Genomic DNA, 20,445 nt, shown 5'->3' with positions numbered 1-20,445 from the left:
TCAACACAGATCATATGCCGCCGTTGTAGGTAAAATCGAATATTGGCATTCAACTCTGACTATTGGAGATCAACAGATGCTATGGCAATATTATTGCCCTTCCAGTATTTCAATGCTTTTTTATTTAATAATTCGTTTAATGACGGGTACATTGAGCGTATCATTTTACCTAAGCAACACACGAAGGAGGTGTGCAGCTCATCGGGCAACCATGTTCTGGCCCCATCAGCACCACGAATATGATCCAAATATTTTATCTGAGGTATTTTATTGAAACACCATTTAGGAGTAAAATTGTCAGCCAACGCAGCTTGGGACGCTGCTCTTACATGATCAAAGCAATCATGAAAAACTATGTAGGCACTTTGGCAGCCTAAAGTGCACTAGGCGAAAGCCTTTGCCACGCTTTTGCCGCTACCTCTCTTCCTCCCTTGCTTTTGTCCCAGGCGAAGCATTGCGCCACGCTTTCCTTTCACATCTCTCCCCTTAGTCCCAGGAGAAGCCTGGAACTGCCGTTGACGCATTAGTTCATTGATTTTCCGCCTTTTGGTGTTGGAGGAATCCGCTTTCCAGCGCTTATCCGAACCGCTTGGTGCGAAATCATTGGGCCGCTTGGGAGCCATCCGACTCACTCACTCGACTGTAACGACGCGTCTGGCAATTTGGCAAAGGAGCGTCGTCATATACAGGAACACTAAGCGTCGTTAGGGTGCCTCGATACCAGCGCCACCGTACAGGGTGGTGACACCCTTTGGCATGCCTCGTGCCGCCGCGCTCGCCATCTTGGGGCAAGTCGCTTCGGGCCGTTGCTGCGGAGTGTCCGAAGCGGTTGCGCTGTGCGCTGGGTGCTGTGTGATTGAACTGTGTTCAGTCGCGAAAACTAGCATGCCAGACTGTTGTGTTCCATTGTGTGCTGGCTCAGCAAAAAAGAAAAAAAAAGGAGCCAGATGTTTTCGTTCTTCATGGGATAAGAGACGGAGAAATGTATGGGACGCGAAAGTGAAGCGTGAAGACGGCGAAGTAAGCCACAATACCTGTGCTTCTTTTATGCATTCATAATTTTTTTTGAGCGAATAGGTGCATTTCAATCATGTAAAAAGGTCTAGCGCAGACACAGACCACTAAAAAGATGACAAACACACACAAGCGCTTGCGTATGTGCGCGTGTCGTCTTTCTTGCGGTCTGTATCTGTTTATACGAAATCGTTTTAAAAGATATTTTTGTACTCGCCCAACGCAATTACGCACTTCTGTTTGGAATGACATTATCTCACGCCGCTTCACCCATCTGCTTGTAATCACGAGCTTTGTGCGGTTTTTGGCTTCGCCATCTAGCATTGTGCGCAACATATTTTGGTCTGCCTTCTTCAACGTTGAAGCAGGTCGAAGCATCGCATTGCCTGGCATCGCGAGTAGCGCGCTGTTTTTAAGTGTAAATTTTGAATTTTCAGCGTACCTGAGGGCTTATAAACTAAATATATGGACAATTGCGTCTGCTTATGTTGTAGTCACTCGGGGAAATTTAGTGTAACTTTCAGTGAGTGACACTCGACTTTAATATCATACGCGTAGTGTCACACAATAATATCTGTTGTTAAGGATCTGCCTTTCTGTGTTCATAGCCGTACCAAGAATATGTGGAGAAGGTCGAGCCTGGTATTTGTCAAAGGAATGCACCATTGTGCCCTTTCGATCGCTCCCCTTTACACTCGATCTTGAAAGCCGTTCTTTTTTAATTATACACAGGAGCAGTTTTACGCGAGGTTTTTGAGATTCGCAATAATATAAAAAGTTGGGTTCTCACGAAAATTAGGTCGTTTTAAGCATATGATTGGCAGCTCGACAAGTCTCAAAGAAACTGCTCTCGTGAGCTGGAAGATGTAGCGGCATCATCTTGTGAAAGCGGTCGTGAGGAAGCAAGGTTCTTGCGCAGTACAACAGTTCATCCCGAATGCAGCTTTTCCTTCCCTGTATTATAATTACGCATCGCGAGGCGATATTCACACCCTGTTGTCACCGCAAGTACTCGTCGGAGGTTCAGCCAAATTTAGGTGAAGCTGAATTTGACCGCCTGACACCCGAATTAGTGCAGTCGCTGGTTTGGCATCCATGGAAAAATTTTGCGATCGTACATGTAAATATCGCATTGCTTCCATAATGTTTTTATTATTTCATTCATTTGCGTGCACACTACAAAATACGCAAAATGACTGTTTCGTCGCCTATCTCATTTCAGCGCCAGTTCGAGGGCAAACACAGTGTATGGACGGTGGCTCCTCAAGTCAACAGCTGTCCCGACATTGTTTGATTGCGTGTAAAAATTTTTGCGCGGAATACCCAAAGCTTATGAACAGACTGTTAGAGCGGTTTGGGACGATGCGCTTGCGCATTTACTTCAGTTGGCTAAGTCAGCCAGAAAAATCGAATGATGGGTACGGCAGCAAAACTGTAGCTGGCGCCAACTTTTATTAAAAGATGTCTCCTAGGCGTGCATCTAAAATCAGCTTCAAAGTCTTAATGAGGATTGTTTTGGAATAAAATGCCGTGTGCGACACGTGTCAAAGGTTGATTTACGCATCGTTTTTTGCTATGTCTTTTCTACGGTTTACGATGGGCCATTGCGATACAAATAATTTTCGATATACGGCTGACTCAAACGTAGACATGGTTGTTGATCTAAGCAATAGACGCAACTGAATGTTATGTACCTCATAAACTCAATCATGGCCGGCAGTGCAAAATGCATTGCTTTATAAAACAGCCAGTCGTCAAAATAACCGCATTTGAACATCCGATACGGCGAAAGAGTAAATGCTTACCATCTGCAATTTGATCATTTCCTCTTAAACTACGCATGTTAGCAAGCAGTAGTTGCTTTCACATTTTTTTTTCGAGCAAAAAAGCGCTCAGGATTGCGAGTATGTGTGTAAAAACGGTACACAGCCGAGCCTGCTGGCGCAAGCGCGTGCAGAATAAGAAATCGGGCCGCGGCTCCATAGTCCGCCGTATCTGAGCTTGCCCCAACATGGCGCCGTCGAAGGCGGTGTCTCCACCCTGTACGGCGGCGCGCTACATCGAGGCACCCAGGGGCTTTAAGGCACCCTAAGCGTCGTCGCAGCGCAGCGCCGCCTGGTGGGGCAGGTGACGTCACTGTTGCTATGCAAAACTACGCATGCGCTTCAGCGCCGCCACCTGTCGCCGAGGAGCGAGGAGGGTGTGCACCTACGCAAGGGAGGTTCACAGCTAGCACGTTCCAGCCTTTGGATGTAACAGACGGACGATCACCGCGAGTATGAGCGCTTGAAGGCTTTCGCCTTAAAATATCTTTATGGAGCTGTGTTGCAGTGACTTGACGTGCCATATTTGAGAAAATCGCTGCGCTTTTTATTTCAAAAGACTACTGCACTACTCTGTAACAGGCTGTTCGTCTACATTGTTGTTGTGAGTGTATGTTACCTTTAGGCTGCGTTCAGAGACAGCTCTCAGCAACAATCGTCTTTTAACATGCTTTAAAATCTTTTTAACGGATTTAAGGGGCGGCGATTTTTTCAAGTAAACTTATTCAATGTCGCAAAGATGGAACGACGGACGCCACCGATGTATTACGCTCTTTACAGTAAGTAATTTTAATCCATACAACTATTTTATTAATATTTATTTTCAGTTTTTGTACTGCGCTTCATGCTCGAACAAAACGTAAGGTTGTGTTTTATTTTTGAGTGACTTTCGTTGCTGCAGTTTTCGGGGAACGTCAATACGCGCCGGCGTAGCCTGCATCCCCCAGCACGTGTGGCTCTCTGGGCGAAGAAGAAGAAGATTCGTTCCGAAGGATATGCCATGCTTCTCGTCGCTATTCTTTCTTCGGCTGCTCCAATGGGTAAGTGAACCCGATCAGAGGATTTTGTACCAGAATGTTTGCAAGCACGCTAACCAACCTTCTGGCGTCCATTGCACGGGCGCATAAGCCGCTTTTCTAGCAGATGTATCAACGCGAACAAAATTAAGAGAACCCTAAGCACTACGGTTCCGAACTATGCAGCACTGCATGCGGGCGTTGTCAGACGATGCACCCTGTCTACGAGTCCATCGACACTTCCATCAGAGCTATTGAAGCAGAGCTATTGAATTTAGGACCAACTTAAAAGCTTTACAGATGTGGAACCCTGAGCAAGGCAATAGTTTCATTTCCCCCCAAGTGGTCGAAATTCCCGGAGTCCTCCACTACGGCGTCTCTCATAGCCTGAGTCGCTGGCAACACTGGCAATAGAATGACTCTGACGCACCCTCCATAACTGAAAAGGGTATTTTTAAAGAGCCTGCGTGGCCTTCCGTGAAACACCCGTTATAGCAGTCGCTCACCTATGAGGCTAGCAATGCGTAAAGGCGACAGGAGTAAAACACAGCGAGCTTTATAAAAGAAAATTGTAGGTGCAGCATCAGGACACAGGAAGAGATCGCACTGTGTCAGGGAACAGAAACGAGTTAAAGGACTCCTGAAATGGTACCTGCGCGTACTATTCTGATGCGCTGCTCTAGCCATGTCGTTCAAGCGGTGGTAGTGACCTGGACCGCGGAGGTCTTCAGGAGCTCCCAGCCGTCTGATTCATCATCCTCCTTACTCGCTCGAATTTTTTAAAAATAAGTCGTAATAATCACTGTCATTACAAGCGCAACTGCGTCCACTGTAGAGCCGTCTCGCTCTCATTATTAAGTCAATCCTGAGTCGACTACCGACACTCTAGCGCACGTCATGTAATTTCCCTCCAGACGCTCTTCCTTCCCTTGGAACCCAATCGTTTACCCTCGACAACCATTGTTACCCCGTCTTCGCACTGCATGCCCTGTCCATGCCATTTCTTCTCAATTCCGACTAGACTATGCCATTAAAGGGCCCGTGAAATGCAATTTACTAAAATTATAAAACGCGTAGGAGCAATAGGTGTCCCATCAATCGTGTCTAAAACGCAAAAACAGAATATTAAGTTCGCCTTCATGAGCACCGAACATCGAAAATGGTGCTCCTCCTCTCTCCTCTCAACTCAGCCCACGCCGGCGCCGAAGAAAAAAAAAGTCGTGACGGCGTCCCGTCAATACCGCCCCTTTAAGACAAGCTCTTCAATACTACCAGTTGCGAAAGTTCCCATAGGACCCAGGTATCAAAAAACGGTAGGCTTGATTGGTCAAAATTGAGGTGTATACAATAGTGGCGGCACCCGCGGCCATTAAAGGAAACTGCGTCTTAGTTGCAAACTTTCAAATTTTTGATAAATGCACGACAACATGGAAAATAAAATTAGTTGATGACTTACAGTAGCGAATATTGTTAGAGATAAGAGCCGTAGAGTTAATTAAGTTGGAGAAGAAGAAAAAAAAAAGATTTCGAAAAAGCAGTCACGGCAATACCAGAACGTTTCGATTGACTTCTTCTAAATTGCGCGACAAGTTATAGGCACCCGAAAAATGCGTACAAAAACTAGTCACTTTCTGAAGCGGAGTTTCCCAACTAGTATGATCCGAAAGCTCTGGCTTGAACGGCAGGGCTAGAGCAGCGCATTCACTGCTCCGTGGTGTGGATATTAATGAGTGGGGCTGACATTTGGGGACGTGTCGATAGAATGTGCGTCACGTGTGCACGTTCATCTTATGAAATGGTCATCACAGCAGGCTTCACACCTCCGCCCCATTGCCCCATGACGTAAAGAAGCTCACGAGGGCGAATTGCAAAATACGAATACCCTGAACGAATTCACTGATATGATTTTTCCATACAGCCGCTCAGTATGAGGCTTGTCCACGTTATCGCGTTCAGCATGTAGAATTCGAGATCTGCGCACCGCACAGACGTTTCCGTTCAGCGCCACGCAGTGAGCACACGTTTGCTCCAAATTAAGGAGCGTAACAGTGCAGCCAAGTTCTCTGCGCGCCTGTAGCGATAGCGCAAAAAAAAAAAAAAAAAAAAACCGATGAAATATATTTCCAAGGTAGTTCATTCTATGCAGGTGACTATGAAGATATCTGGGAAGGTATGGTATGTTCTTAGCTCTTCACTCACTGCCATATTGCCGTTTTCCTTTTCGCTAACAGACCCATGTGTTTTGCAAATGCACTTTCAGAAGCTGTCGAGGATAGCTCGTAAGTATTTGTTGCTTCAGATGTGGACTGTGAAATCAAGCTTCTACCTTGTATATTTCCGCGTAGCGCTGCCTCTTGGCATATTAATATTTGTTTCGTACAATCGTCTAGAAAACATACATTTCGGAGCTGTGTAGTGTCAGTTTTTAAATGCTGTATGATTGCAGCCTGAGTATCTGACAAAATTGTTGTATTCGAGCACAACATTCATTGCATGCGCACATAAATAATCACTCATGTCTTAAGCTAGGAAAGGAACAAATGCAAACATCTTTTCTTTCATGCTTATATACTCGCAAGCAGTTCGGGGAACGCTAGGAACTCGAGGGTGTCACAAGAAGGGAGTCTCGCTAGTCTGTCTAGGGCAATGCGTCTTGCTCCATCGGTGGGTAACACACACTTCCCGGCCTGATGGGGATCAGGTAACTTTTCGTTGGCAGTTCCGGAGCTACACGCTCCCGCGTAGAGCAGCATTTAGATAACCTGGCCATTCCGATAATGTTCCCTGGAGAATCGATTGAGTTCGGTATTCTTCAAGTATCTACTTCAGAAGCACAGGCCCACTACCTCTCTAAAAAAAGAAATAGGGAAGCACTAAGGCATCAAAGAAGTTTAATTTAATTTAATTAATTAAATTAATTACACGCATACTGTCGTAAAATTTTACTTTACGTGAAAGGCCGCACTCCACGTATCAACCCGCTGCGCTCCTTCCCAAGCCGTACAAGCATGTCTTGCGTGGTCTAGTAGGTAGCGTGTCCGGCTAGTGAGCCAATGCTCGGCGGTTCCTATCCTGCCTAAAACCTACAATCTGGAATTTTCCTTTGAGCAAAATTTATTTTTCCTAAAAGTGAAATCACGTAAGAGATGCGGCGGCGTTTTTTTTTTGCATCGCGTGTCATGCTTCATTCATTTTAATTCCACGCATAACTTCACGTTTACTGTGAGCGTTGCAGTGCGTTTGAAATCCCCACGCGAAATCATGTAGCTTTATGGCGTCATGGCCCGGTTGGCCAATCACGATACCCGCTTTACGGTGACAGTAATGCCTACTCGCGCTTTTCTGCGACACGGGACTTTTGCGCTCAGTAATTTCTCGAAGAGAGAGGGCCGGATTGGGTTCGGGATCCGTATCAAAAGGGTCTCAAGGCGTTGCCCAGAGAATAAGCGCGCGGCGCCGTTTCATTGCCTTCGAGGCCCATGTGAGCTGGACCCCACACAATCGTTCGAGACGCGGAGGCCTCGAGGTTACGGTTTTGAAGGATGCGGTACGCAAAGAGAGGAATGCGCTCCTGTTTAATATTTCTGCAGGCCCCTCTCCAGTCAGTGACGATGACTCGCGAGGCCTGGTCTGCGGTGGCGTGTTAGCCGCCGCAGACCAGGCCTTTCTCCCGCATGCAACCTCTTCCGCATGTGTTATGTCTTGAGCTCGGAACGTTAGACCATTCACCACGACTTTTTGGTGGACGACTGTTTCCGTGTTTGTTTCCATAGTGATGGGCCAGTGCCTCCGCCCGCGCAAGGCGCCTGCCACTGTTGTCGTCGCGTGTCATGTTGGCCGGAAGAGGGCGTACGTGCAGGGCGTATCTCCATATTTCAGGAATACGTACGCGCTCTTCCGTAAGTGTTGGGTGGTGGATGTGTAGTCGGGCTAATAGGCGGCGTCCCGACAGCGTCTTTGAAAGCCTCGTGTATTGATTGGTCAAGTGCGCTCCCCGGAGGCGTATTGTCAATTCATATCCTGTAGGCGCACTGGAGCAAACGACGCTCTCTGCGAGCTAAACGGCGATTGTTGCGGAAAGGTCTCTCTGAACGCAACCGAAAGGTAATATACACTCATTGTAAACGGAGATTGTTGCTGAAAGATGTCTCTGAACGCAACCTAAAGGTAACATGCACTCACTGAAGGCAGGAAATAATTACGGTGAAGGTAATTGCTAAGTGTAACCATTGTCCTACCGATTGTTACTGAAATGTGTCAGTGAACACAACCTAAAGGTAACATACACGCACTGAAGGCAGGAAATAATTACCGTGAAGGCAACTGAAAGACAAATATTTAGAAAAAATATTACTACACAGGAGTCAAACAGATGTTTCAGTGGCATCAGTCCAGAGGTGGGTGGTGTTAATCCATTGCGCCACAAAAGCGACGGGAACAGTGGCCTTTAAATGCGTTATTATTTGTTTAGACAATATATCCACAATTTATCAACAGGTGGCGTTGCTTAGAGGAATCGCGTCGTCTGCTCGAGTGCTCCTACGGGATATGCTTTGGTAATAAGCTTCCCGGAACTCCGCTAATGTGTTTACCATTCCCATGCCCATGAGACGCTGGTTGGATGTGTTGATCGGGAGATCGAGAGCACGATTGTACATCTTTCTGAGAATCACCTCGAGGGCGTTCTCGTCAAACCTGCGCAGGTGGAGGTAAGAAGTTGAATAAAGGACTCGACTGGTCATGGACGCGTGCGCCAGCCGCAAGGCGTCTGTGCACCGTAACCCCCCACGTTTGTTTGAAACCCGGCGGACCATCCGGCCCACCTGGTCCCCCACCTTGCGCAGTTTTGCTAGTGTAGTGTCAGTCGGTCGATGTTTGTGGATAAGGAGACCAAGTATTCTAATCTCATCTGTTCGGGTATCGGGCCGCTGACCAGGGATAATTCCGTTTTGGTGGTGCACTTAGGCGACGGGCAAATGTGCACAAATTTGGATTTAAGGACGACAGCACCGCAGCAACATTTTAGTGTCACAGACAGCATGCTGTGGTGGTGGTGGTGAAAACATTTATTATAATACATACAGGTATATACACTAGGTGGGATGCCTAGACAGGTACTCGATTGGCATTTGCCGCAGCCCGGGCGCGCTGCGTTAAGACCTTTTAGGCCTCTAGGGTGCAGCAGCCGGACAGGGTCGCCTCCCAGTTCTTTCGGGTGGGGTTTGGGATAGGGGGCAAAGCATGCTGTCGCGGCGTTGGGGGATCAGGGCTTCCCTGTTGCAGCATCAAGAACTCGTTCCGTTCAGGCGTCCCTCTCCTCTCTTATCTGAGAGCGGGACTAGGCCTCGCGGCAACGAACTCCGCAAGTTCAGTTACGTGTAAGGTCAGGGTGAAATTGGCCCAACAAGCCACGCTTCTTCAATCCACTAGCTCGTTCCGACATGCATCTTTAGAGCATCTCCCTAGCCACGTGGGCAAACATTCGTTCGGAACACTGCTGGTGTTATATTGAAGCACCAAAAATGCCTCTTTGATGTTTGCATCTCCACTTTCTCTCTGTTCACTTTCACTCCCACCTTCCTCCCTTACCTTACGGCGCGGTTCAGGTGTCCACAGAGCAGGTGTGACAGATACTGCGCCTTTCCCTTCCTGTGAACTAATTACGGTGTTTGCATGTTTGCATTTTGTTTTCAAGGGTACGGGCCCACCGCGGTCAGAATGAGCTATTTATAGCGCTTGGAGATGGGGCGGGGTCGGTGGTTTGAATCACTAGCCACAAGTAAGCGGAGAAAGGTATTTATGCGTTTTTTGAACCCCCATCAAAAAGAAGGAACACGTAAAGCCTTTTCACAACAAAAAGACAACTGTGATCGCGACCAGCACGCAGGACGTTGAGTAATAGCGTATCTTTTAAGGCGAAAGCCTTTAATTAGGCTGATACTGTCGTCCACAAAATCTGTCCGCACGAGCGGCGCACCTGATTGGTCGACAGAGAAGTGACGTCACCAGCCGCCATATTCGAAGCGACCAACCAGAAATCTCATATTGTCTAGAGCTTCTGTCATCTGCAATCCCACACTTGAACGCGCGCCAAGAACGCCACGCGAAAGGAGCGATGGTGTACTGCCGAAAGACACTTGACGGAGAAAGTGCGACAGATACTGCGTCTTCCCTTTCCTGCACACCAATTATAATTACATGTAGCACTGCAACGAACGTCGATAAGAGCCAAACGATGGGAGGCAAATGGTAGGAGAGGAAGGGTAGGCTTTCGCCATTCTCCTCTTGAGAGACATATAAGGGATCATATATATATATATATTTTTCAATACATCAAGGACCTTTGCTTGGCTTTCGAGTTGTAAGCAAGGGGAGGAGGGGAAGGAGTAATTGTATTTTGACCTATATGCGAGTAAATACGACAGCTAATACAGTGCATCGAATAGTATTTTTTTACGTGTTATATTTATGCATTATGCACGACTGCCCAAACACTGCATGTTTTATATACCACAGCTATTATGGGAACATCGCCAGGTGATTCGTAGACGGGTATTTTCCCATTGCCAGCAGATCAGGGAAGCACTTCTTGGTTTCTATGGCAGCGGGCTACATTGACTATAATTCGACAGGACTGAACTGGAGCTAGAAATAATTAAAAGGAGGAGGGGGATAAACTTTATATTTGTCGACAGTAAGTAGTAAAATATTGTAGAGTTATAGCCCCATCAAGTGGCCATGAGCTTATGGCCCTCGGCGACTTCTAGGGTTCTTGTCACGACACGGATCTGTGTGTCCGAATCAGAGCTGAGCAACGCGGCATTACACTGGTCTTGATTCGAGAGCTGCAAACTTGCAGAAGGGGGGTCCCGAGGACAAGCCCAGAGTATGAGTGAGTGTTTTGGCCACATAACAACTGAAGCTCGTTGTCGAGCGTATGATGTGCGTGGTTTCTCTTTTCTTCTATAGAGCCTCTTTTTAATAATAATAATAATAACTTTATTTCACCACCACAAAGTACATGGTGGCAGGATGCCTACAGTAAACGCTGCCTCTTGGGCACCTTGACAAGGCCACAGGCACCCAGCCGTTTACTTTGGCAGCAAAAGTAGCACACAATATTTAGAAAAACGACAATACATGTATCACAGAAAACTACGCATAAGCACATGACAAGTATTCGTCACAAAAACAAAAATAAAACCACATACATAATTATTCACATGCAAAATAAAATCACCATGTACAATTTTTACTTTCATAATGGAGTGTGCGCTCAGTAGGAAATATTCAAGCAGTTTTTTGTATGAGGTATGTTCAAGTGAGATATTATTGAAATGAAGGGAATTCAGGAGACGTGGCAGCGTATTTTCCAGTGTTTGACAGCCGTATGTTGTTCTGTATCTTTTAATATGCCACTTATCGATGTTTCTCGTTTCGTAGACTTTGTAGCTGAGTTCAGTGTTAGCCAGTGTATGAAAAAAAGACGTGTTATTAGTAATCTCGCGTTTTAAAGCGCGGCATAAATGAAAGTTATACTGTTTAATAATCGGAAGTATCTTATGCTTAGAAAAAAGTTCTAGTGTGTGGTATGTTCTAGGGACATTTTCAAGTATTCTTAAAAAGCTTTTTTGTAAGATATGTAACTTTCGTAAGTTTTCTTCTGATGTTTTACCCCAAACTAAATTGCAGTAGCTGAGGCGAGAATGAAATAAAGAATGATAAACTGCGAGCATTGCTTTTGAAGGCAAGATGTGACGATGGCGATATAGCAATCCAATTATCTGCGAGAGTTTGTTTACAATAAAATAAATGTGATCATCCCAGGTCATTTTTTCATTGAATACGACGCCCAGCGTCTTAAATGTTGGTACTATATCTAAAGGAACGCTGTTGAAGTAAATATCTTTTGTTAGTTTAACTGCCTTATTCTTTGCTTTAAAAATGACTGCTTTAGTTTTTGTGGCATTAACTTGTAAGCCGTTTTTTTCTGTCCAATCGCATAAATGGAAGAGTGCAGAATTTACTGTATCTAATAAGTCATTTACGTCAGTTCCTGAAAAAAATATGCTCGTATCATCAGCATATATTATATACTTTGCAGGAGCAAATACCTGCACAATATCATTGATAAAGATATTAAAAAGAAAAGGACCCAATATGCTACCTTGAGGAACGCCACGAGAAAGCGGTTCTATATCTGATACATATTCTTTAATACTGGCAGCCTGCCTTCGATTTCTTAAATAGGACTCTACAAGAGATCCTGCGTGCCTCGAAAACCATACCTATGAAGCTTTCGGATTAGTAGTTCATGATTCAACAAATCAAATGCTTTTGTAAAATCTATGAATATGCCAACAACTATTTTATTTTGATCCAGCTGTTTTAATATGTATTCTTTCTGATCTAATAGTGCATGCTCAGTAGAACGGTGTTTACGAAATTTATATTGTGAATCTGTTAATATCTGTTGTGCCTTTTCAAACTTCGCAAAGCGTCTGTGAATTAATTTTTCAAGGGGTTTCGAAAATACTGGTAGCACTGAAATAGGCCTGTAATTGCCCAGGTCGTTTTTGTCACCTTTCTTATATATCACGGATACACGAGCAATCTGCATTTTGGAAGGAAAGACAGCATCAGCAATGCATAGATTAAATATATGCGTGAGGGGCGGAAGGAGGATATCAAGGACAAACTTAATAGGTTTTATCTGCATGCCATCAATGTCTACACTTGTAGTATTATTAAGCTCTTTAAACATGCTTTGTACTTCATTATCTTCGATGGGGTCCAGAAATATGGTTTCAGTGCTCAGAGGGATTTTACTGAGGTCATTGTACCCGCAGGGGGGGGGGGGGGGGGGGGGTTACGGAAGGTTAATGAAATGCTTGTTGAATTGGTTAACTAATTGTTTATCTGATATTTTAACCCCATTTTGGTTTGTAACGATAATATCGTTATGACTATTGTAGGTAGAGAAAAGATTATTTAATTTTTTTCCACATAACATCCGTATGACCTGTAGTAGCTAGCTGGTTTGCATAGTACTCTTTTTTTGCTCGATCAAGTTCTTTGTTTAAGCGATTACGGTATGTTTTAAATCTCTGCAAATCACTGCGTTCTTTCGTTTTGATAAATTTATGATATAAATTATGCTTCTCAGTAATTTTACTCATAAGTTGACGATTAACCCACGATTTTCGTGTAGAGCGGTTGCGCCTTGCTACTTTTATGGGAAAGCTTTCTTTATATATACGTTTAACGATGCCTAAAAACAATTCATATGCCTTGTTAGGGTTTGTTTCGTGAAGAGTACTAGTCCAGTAGACATTTTCTAGTGTTACTCTGAAGTTAAGGAGAGTTTCATCATTAATTACCTGAAAGTGGTCTTTTGAACTATGAGGCTTAATTTTAGTGTTTTTAACGCAGAGAAAAACAGGTAAGTGGTCACTGATATCATAAGTAATGATGGCGGATGTAAGACAGTGAGCTTCAAAATTCGTTATGAAAACATTTAGTAAAGACGAGTAAGAAGCTGTGATGCGTGTTGGTGAATTGATTACATTCGAGAGACCGTGCGTCTTCAAAAGAACGTGTACATTTTTAGCATGCGTATCCGAGACTAATAAATTAATGTTTATATCACCACCGAACACCAACTTTAAACAGTTGTCGTTAACATACGAAAATAATGATTCAAGAAAATGAAGGAAATTGGTAACGCAGCCATGAGGGGGACGATAACACACAACAAAAATAATGTTGCCGAGACAAATGGACAGAATTTCAACGCTTGTGGATGTAGTGAACATAGGTAGCAACTCTGGCTGAACTGTTTTCCTAAGCAAAACGCAAACACCGCCTCCGCGGCCAGTCACGCGGTTTAAAAAAAGTATTTTATAACTATCTAACCGAGGAATATCTATAACACTAGTGCACCATGTTTCAGAGATCATAATGATATCAAAAGATTCATTGCAGGACTGAAGTAAAATTGATAACTCTAATTCCTTGTTTCTGATTGACTGAGCGTTAAAATGAAGACACTTCAAGCTCTTTGCAAACCTTGATCCGACACGGCTTTTAAATTCGCCAGGATGAACATATTGGGTAAAAATGCTAGGGTCAATGCCAGTCATGTAATGTATATGTAGCCCTAAGTTAGACGTTCGAGGTCACGTGCTTTGCTTATGTGAATTGCTGACATACCATCACACTTAGCAATACTTTTCCGTTCGAGTGCCACACATACTTGTGATTGTGTGCCTTTGCCCACTCTTTTACTTCTTTTAACAGTTCTCGATTTCTTTTAGTCAAGTTTTCCAGCAGGTGCAATCCATTGCCCGAATCGGCCACTTTCCTCCTATTTAGCAACCACGTGTCCCTGACGCTTTGCTTAGTGAATCGGCAAATAATGCCAGGAATCTTATCACGCCTCGCTGGCAATCGATGAACTGCGTCTACATCTTGATCAGTGAGCGGTGGCAGCTGGATTTTTTGGGTGATAGTGTTAAGTTCTGTCAAAAGGTCTTCATTATCTCTTTCCCGAATGCCATGGAATTCCAAGTTTGCTCGCCGATGTCGCCATTCCAGTTGGTCGATTTGGTCTTCTAGGCACTCAGTGTTTTTTCTCCTGTGCCTCAAGTTTGTCTACTTTGCTCTTTATTTCTTTTATGTTACGTTCATTTTGTTCTACGCGCTGCAGCAAGTTGGATATCTGGTTGGACATGAACAGTACGGCATCCTCGATGCCATCGACAGTTTCTTTCAGCGGCTTTAGGATGTCAAGTTTTTGATTGATTGTCTGAAGCATGAGCCATGTATCACGCTGTTCTCATTCAGCATTACCTTCGGATTTCTCAGGTCGTTGTGACCGAACTTTCGATTCTCTACACTGCTGGAGCCTCCAAGCTTTGCGATATACGTCGCCTTTTGATTTTAACGTAGTCTCAGAGACGCCAGCGCATTTACCCATATGGTATATAGTGTGACAAACAGTGCAGCATACACCATCATTTGACTCGGACACATTCTCATTACATTCAGGGCACTCAGAAATTTTAGACATGGCAAATGTTTTGGCAGCAGCAGCAGCAGTATAACAAAATTTAACTAAGACACATAATGACAAAGCCACCAACCGGCAATCGTATGCGGAAAACGAATAACCTGTGGGTTCTTGTGGCCGCTGCTGCTGCCAAAGTGTCGCGCTTGATGCCTTGAGATGATCTTATATCCGCTGCAGACAGCGATAGAGGCTCCACCACGGTAGATGGGCGTAGTCCTGTGCAGATGACAGGGCAACTTCTGCGATGCCGAACAGGAAAGGAAGACGCTGTAGTTCTGCGCAGTCCTGCACACGTGGGGACGTAACCCATCCCGTAACCCATTTGGCCGTAACCCATCGGTCCTCATTTTCTAAGCGTCAACATATCGTATTTATCCCTTCGCAACGTTCCACCATGCTTGTTTTTTTTGGGGGGGCATCTCCGCATTTCTCACGCCATGTCTTCCTCTCGTGAGCGTGCCTTCACTCGAGAATCGCAGTGGTATCTCAGTCAGTCGCCATACAGCAGCAACGACTCGCGAAATTTGTAATTTGTGCGCCCCACCCCTTATGTAATACTCTCTAATGTGGGTCTTTAAGGTATTAAAGTGAAGGGAAGTGAAGTGAAGGATGAGGACTAGACCCCCGGATCTATGCGAGAATATATGGCAGGGTTTGAGAAAGTGTTCGTTTGGAGTTGCCTCCACGAAGCCTCTTGGGGTTTCGTAAGAGAAATATGCGCAGACTGATTGATAAGTCTACCTAAGCGGTAGCGCATGGTGATGTCATGAAACGTAACCATACGATCCCTCGCCGTCCGCAGAACAGGTGACAACACAGCCTGGTCGACAAATCCTCGGGCGTAATTGTGGACCGCCTCGTTTCCTGAATTGGATGAGTGCGCTGGAACCTAGATCAATTAGATCTGGCGGAACTGGAGATTGGTGAAATGGAGACCCGGCCTTTGGCAAAGTTACGAATTGCAGATTTGGAATCACTGAAGATGGTCTTGGCAGAGGTGGAGACTACCGCTAAGGCTATGGCCGCCTCCTCGGCCTCTTCAGATGATCCGACAGTATATATATATATATATATATATATATATATATATATATATATATATATATATATATATATATATATATATATATATATATATATATATATATATATATTAATGGCAACAGGAGATGTCTGCCTGGTAGAGGGTCTAGCATGCTACTCCTGATGAGGGTTGAAGGATGCGGGTGACGGTGTGGGAGGGGAGGGGAAATGAATTAAAAATAAAATCGGTATCGCACACTTTCACGGAGACATAATAACACACAGATGAATTTTAAAGGGTCTCGATCAACCCTGCGTACTTGGGAATACTTGGGAAAAGTTAATAAGGCCTTTGTAGCTCGCGAAGCCGACGACCCGTTGCACTAAGGACCCAGGACATGTTAAGGCGCAAGGTAGTGTCTTTAGCTAAGCCTAAATTATTACGCAGTGTCCTGCGATGTGCGTTAAACCGTTGACAGGAGGTGACCAAATGTTTGAAATCTTCCCAAACATCACATGTAGAGCACAGAGGGCTGCTGGCTATACCTATTTTAAGTGAAACGTAGTTTGTGTATGACACATTCAAGAGGATTCGGTGTAGACAGTTGCAATGGCACCTGTTCAAATTGTGAGGAATTCGAAAGACGCAAGTGGGATCCATTTGATGTAGAAGTCGGTATTGATGGCGCGGGTCGCAACACAGAGCGCTGCAATCGCCATGATTCAGTGACTACGAGTCTTGCTTATTTATTTATTTATTCAAGTACCTACATATCGCCCTGGTGAGCATTACAGTAGGGGTGACGAGGCAGAAAACTGGAACACTTGTCAGCGTCGAAGTTCTAAAGTGAAAACAGTACAGGCATCAAATACATCGTCCTGATGGGCATTGCAGAAGTGTGGAACGATATAAACCCATTTCAAAGCATCAGAGTAATAACAAGTACAAGAAACAAACGCGGGCAATCAATAATTGCTCCAAAGTAATAAATAAACACACGCAACAAACACGGGTAGTCAATCAGTGGACACAAGAGGGGAAAATGGAGAAAGCTACGCGTAATGACTAAGTGCATCGACAAACTTTGCACGATCAACAGTTTCAACAAATATACAGATATGTGGCGCAAACAAACACAAACACAGGAAAAGATACACACCACACGCGCACACTACCAACTGTAAGAATAACCGGAAAACACTTCCTCTTCTACACTCAGGCACGTCTCAACTTCCTCTTCTTCTCATTTTCCTCTTCTTTGCCTAGGGGGAAAAAAGCACTCACTTCCTCGCAGACCTTAACCTTGTCCAAACATGGCGGTGTCCAATCTCTTCTTCCTCTTCTTCCATTCTTCCTCTTCTTTCCCAAGGGAATATTGACACTTTCTTCCTCTCAGCCCGAAAACATCAACCAAACATGACAGTCACAAAATCTATACTGTCTTGTAAATCCACACCTCAGCTTTGCCCAGCAACTCCTACCACGCTGGACAGGCAAATATCACCACAAAGTCACAAGTCATTCACTAAAAACACCACCACACATATACAGTAGGACATGTCCATCTACACCCCATAACTTAAGTAACTACATCCCTTAACTTAAGGTTAAGGTCTGCGAGAAAGTGAGTGCTTTTTTCCCCCTAGGCAAAGAAGAGGAAAATGAGAAGAAGAGGAAGTTGAGACGTGCCTGAGTGTAGAAGAGGAAGTGTTTTCCGGTTATTCTTACAGTTGGTAGTGTGAGCGTGTGGTGTGTATCTTTTCCCGTGTTTGTGTTTGTTTGCGCCAACATATCTGTATATGATGATGCACCAACTAGCCCCTCAAGCCGTTATTTTGAGTTTCAACAATGTCAGGGCGCAGCAGGTTCCATTTACTGATAGTGTACGGAAAAAACGACTTCTTATAAACTGATGTGCGGGCAAAAATTTCTTTAACCTTTAGGCTGGGATCTCGCTGCTCAGATGCATAACTCGGTGTCTGTAAATATCTACTTTTAACTAACGGTGTTTCGTTGTACAGTACGTCCCGCAAGAATAAAAGGCGAAATCGTTCACGGCGCAGGGAAAGATCCTCCCAGTTAATTTGACGTTTTATATCGGAGATGCTGCTAGAAAATTGGTAGCAACTAGTTACAAAGCGAGCGGCATGATTCTGAATGGCTTCTATACTATTAATGAGATGCTGTGTGGGAGGGTCCCACACAATACAGGCCTATTAAAAAGTATGCCGAACATTGGTAACATAAAGTGTTTCCCTAACGTTCTGTGGGGCTTGTTTGAAGTTTCTTTTAATAAAGTTCAAAACGCGGTCTGCCTTCTGGGTTATACATTCTCTTCGTGAGAATGGATTTGGAATTGTCCTTGAGGAGTCTTCTGGTAGTGCTTTTGCAGCGGCGTCGGCGTAGTCATTGCCCGCGATGCTGCAGTGAGCAGGTAACCACTGTAGCACAGTGCGGTGACTCAGGTCATAGGCCTTAGTGTGCAGCTTATTGAAGTCAATGACGAGCTGTTCCTGAATTCTTGATGATTTAAGCAATTGAACTGCAGCGCGACAATCACTGAAGATAACCAATGCTGCAGGGAGTTGTTGTAGAATATATATAATAGCTTCTCTCAGAGCTGTTAACTCAGTAGGCAAAGCTGAAGTGCAGTGACTGACTGTTGTAGAGATTGTGGAGTGCATTGATAGTATCCACACGCCGATGGATGAAGAAACAACTGCATCAGAGTCATCAGTATAGATGTGGCAATGTTGACTGTAGCATGTACAGATGTGCTCAAGGGCGAAGTATTTAAGTGCTGGTTCTGGGGTGTGGGCTCTTTTTTTAAGGGACTTTATTGACAAAACTAAATAATATGTACACTGTTTGGACCGATAACTCAGTAGGCTAGTGGCCGGTCCAAATACAAATATTACTCTCTGGTTCAGCCACAGAGAATAAAGGATTGAAAGGAACAGTATTGATGTAAACACATTACTGTTATAATTTTTTTTGATGCCAGGAATAGTTGCCCAAATTTGCCATGAAGCAAACCCCCATGGTGGAAAAGATGACGGTACTGCTCGTTGATATTGCGCAGGCAGTAGATGGGAGAGCGCTGTAATACTTTGCTCTGAAAATGGATGGGTATAGGTTCACGTGCAAAGCGCAGCTGGCCACGAAGCAGCTCCTGCGGTATCAGCACGGTTACAGATAGACGTCTGCTCTCCGCCAGAGTGGAGGTGTTCTTTGGAAGACCAAGGCACACTCTCAAAGCATTGGCCTGCATGGCTTCAAGTAGTTTTATGCTTGCCTGCGAGAGGCCTTGAAGAACAGGGAGGCTATAACGCAGAAGGCCTTCATAAAGTGCTCCATAAAGTCGTAATAAGGAATCGGTAGAGAGCCTTCTCTGGTTGTTGAGAGCATACGGAATATAGATACGCATGAGTAGAGTTTGATCTGAAGTATTTGAACGTGTGGTGACCATGAAAGAGACTTATCAAAGGTCACATCTAAAACTTGTTGGTGGCTGACATATGATATAGAAGTGCTAGCAACTTTCAGTATGTAAAGGGAGAGATCACGTCGTGGAAATAAAATTGCTGCGCACTTTTCTGAATATATAACAAGACCTCGCTTGTTTACGAATAATGCAATGCCCCTTATTGCTTTCTGTAGTCGAGCATGCACAATGCGCCTGTTTCTCCAGAGCACCATATGCAGTTGTCATCTGCGTAGAGGGAGATTTGAACAGTAAGTGGCAAGGAACTGTCCAAACCAAGAAGAGAGATATTGAAGAGGGTTGGACTTAACCCCCCCCCCCCTCTCTGAGGAGCGCCACGAGACACATGATGTAGGGACGTGTAACCTTGATCCGTTGTCATGTAAACTGTCCTATCACGAGGATAACCAGAGAGCCAGTTGTACATTCGCAATACCAATCGAACGCAAGGCTGAATGAATCGCCTCATGCGTGACATTATCAAAAGCTCCTTTATCGTAAGGAATACAGCAATGGTTATAGACCACTCAGCTTTGCTCCGCCTGACACAGTTGGCAAGAGCAATAACGTCATCAATACTGCTTCGGCCTTTTCGGAAGACAGACATTAATGGGGGGTAAATTCTCCTATTTGTCAGGTCCCAGGTAAGGCGTGAATGAACCAGTTTTTCCATCCATTTCCCGACACAGCTTAACAGTACGATAGGACGATAAGCATTTAGGTCAATTGATGGCTTGCGAGGTTTAAGGACTGGCACGCGCGCAGTCTTCCAGCTCTCTGCAAGGCTGCCGGCTATCCAAGAGTTGTTATAGACGGTGAGCATTTGAGTTTTGGCTTTTCTGCCAAGACGCGACAGCGAAATGTAGCTAACACGGTCAGGTCCTGGGCAAGGTCTTTTTTTGGTAACTTCTAGCATTGCTTGAAGGTCTTCTATAGTAAACAGTTCGTCTAGGAAAGAAGTGTTGGGCGACGGGACAAAGGCGGGGAGCACATTTTGCAGTGAAGGAGCTGCT

Source organism: Amblyomma maculatum, chromosome 9 (genome assembly GCF_055883805.1).
Source record: "Amblyomma maculatum isolate TAMU_Amacu chromosome 9, ASM5588380v1, whole genome shotgun sequence".
Classification (NCBI taxonomy): Eukaryota; Metazoa; Arthropoda; class Arachnida; order Ixodida; family Ixodidae; genus Amblyomma; species Amblyomma maculatum.
The sequence above is the reverse complement of the archived record's forward strand: the minus strand, read 5'-3'. Positions refer to the sequence as shown.